We start from the raw sequence: 2780 nt of genomic DNA, 5'->3' as shown, positions 1-2780 counted from the left end.
ACATACACATATACACACACATATACACACATACACATATACGCATACACTCACATACACATATACACACACAACACATATACATACACTCACACATACATACATATACTCACACACATACACATACATACACACACACACACACACACACACACACACACACACGTTACCAATACTTTGGGCTGTTTGGATGACTCAGTGCTAAGGTGCTTGTCGCCAAGCCTGAGGGCCTGATTTCAATCCCAGAGACACACAGAGTGGAGAGCAAGAACCTACTCTCTCAAGACGTCTTCACCCCTCCACACATGACCATCCACGTATGAGTTATAGTCACACATATACACAATACACACACACATAAAAAATAATTTTTATAAAGAAAAGGTTTGCATGTCCGATTTCTATTTGTTTTGTGTATATGAATGTTTTGTGTGCGGAAGCAGGTGTCAGATCCCCTAGAAATAGAGTTACAGGTGCTTGTGAGCAGCTGTATGGGAGCTGGGAATCAAACCTGGGTTCTCAGCAAGAGCAGCCAACTTAAACACTGAGCCACCTTCACAGGTCCCAACACATAAAAAACAAAAACAAACAAACAAACAAACCAGACATTGTCATGTAGACCAGGCTGCCCTGGCATGCACTGTGTAGCCAAGAATGTCTTTTGAGTTTTGTAGCTGAGGGTGACCTTGAACCCTTGATCATCCTGGGATTCCAGGTGTGTGCCATGATAACCTTTCTGTGCAGTCTAGGGATGGAACTCAGGGCTTCGTGCACAGGGGGTGGGAGGTGGGGGGTAGGGAGAGTATTTACAGCTGAGTTTTATCCCTGTGCAGAGAAACTCCAGAGAGAAACCGTCCCTACCTTGAGTGTCCCACAAAGAATGGGTAATTAATTAAACCTCAGTGACGGAGTGGGGGAGAGGTAGGGAGGCTGTGAATCCTGAGCCAGATTAACTCAGGATATAGTTAGCTTCCTTAATAAACAGCCATTGCCCACGTCTGTGTCTAACCTCACATCCCTGTGACTGTCACATGAAAGCTCTTGGAATGTACTAACAGAGCCCTGGCTCCTCCAACCCCAAAGCTAAGAATATCATGCATGGTATCTGAGGCCTGTAAAAGGGGTGTCCCTGCTTTGCCAAAACCGCTCACTTCAGTGGTTCTCAACCCGTGGATTGTGACCCCCTTTGAGAGGCTGAACAACCTGTCATAGGGGGTCACACATCAGATATTCTGAATTTCAGATATTTACATTATGACTTAAAACAGTATTGAAACTATAGTTAGGAAGTAGCAACAAAAATAATGTTGGTGCTTGCCTTTAATCCCAGCATTCGGGTGGCAGAGGCAGGCAGAACTTTGAGTTCGAGGCCAGCCTGGTCTGGTCTACAGGAGTGCATTCCGGGACAGCCAAGGCTACACAGAGAAACCCTGTCTCGAAAAACAAAGCAAAGCAAAACAAAGAACAAAGGACAAAGGACAAAGGACTTAATGCAAAGTAGTTGCTGTTCTTTGCAGAGGACCCAGGTTGAGTGTCTAGAACTCACATAGTAGCTGTCAGCCATCTGAAACTCCAGCTCCAAGAGGTCTGGTGCTTCCCCCCCCCCCCTGCCTCCAAGAATACCGTGCACACTCACAGTACACACGCATACCTGCAGGCAAAACACACTCTCTCCTCTCTCTCTCTCTCTCTCTCTCTCTCTCTCTCTCTCTCACACACACACACTCACTCATACACACACACTTTTTTTTAAAATTTTTTGACTTATTTATTTCATATATGTGAGTACACTACAATGTCACTGTCTTCAGACACACCAGAAGAGGGCATCAGATCCCATTACAGATGGTTGTGACCCACCATGTGGTTGCTGGGAATTGAACTCAGGACCTCTGGAAGAGCAGTCAGTGCTTGTGACTGTTCCAGTACCACAATAAATAAATAAATAAATAAATAAATAAATAAATAAAAAAATAAATAAAAGTTAAAAGAATTTTTCAGGAGCTGGAGAGATGGCTCAGAGGTTAAAGGCACGGGGTCTGTTCTTCTTTTTCTTTCTTTTCTTTCTTTCTTTTTTTTTTTTTTTTGTGGTTTTTTGAGACAGGGTTTCTCTGTGTAGCCCTGGCTGTCCTGGAACTCACTTTGTAGACCAGGCCGGCCTCGAACTCAGAAATCCACCTGCCTCTGCCTCCCAAGTCTCCTGGGATTAAAGGCATGCGCCACCATGCCTGGAGCTGTCTGTTCTTCTTGAGGTCCTGAGTTCAATTCCTAGCAACCACATGGTGGCTCACAACCATCTGTAATGGGATCTGATGCCCTCTTCCGGCCTGCAGGATCTATGAATGCTGTATATAGAATAAATACTAGGTTGAAATGTGGAGTTTTGAGGACACCTGAAATTCCAAACCTGGGGCACAGTCACTCATACCTGGCTTTAGAATAAACTATCTCCTTTTCCTTTGGGGGTGAGAGCTGTGTTTCCCTGCTGTCACTCCAACCCCATTTCTTTTTGTCTTGGTTCTTTTGTTGTTGTTGTTTTGTCATAACGTTATCTTGATGGTCTGGAAGGCTGGGGTCATAGGTGTGGTGGTTTGAATGAGAATGGCCCCCATAGGCACATATATATGAATGCTTCATCATCAGTGAGTAGACAATTTGAGAGGGATTAGGAGGTGTGGCCATTTTGGAGGAGGTGTGGTTTATTGGAGGATATATGACCTGGTTTGAGGAGGTGTAGCCTTATTGGAGGAGGTGTGGCCTGGCTGGAGGGGGCGTGTCGC

Source organism: Mus pahari, chromosome 3 (assembly GCF_900095145.1).
Source record: "Mus pahari chromosome 3, PAHARI_EIJ_v1.1, whole genome shotgun sequence".
NCBI classification, from domain to species: domain Eukaryota; kingdom Metazoa; phylum Chordata; class Mammalia; order Rodentia; family Muridae; genus Mus; species Mus pahari.
Note: the sequence above shows the minus strand (reverse complement) of the source record.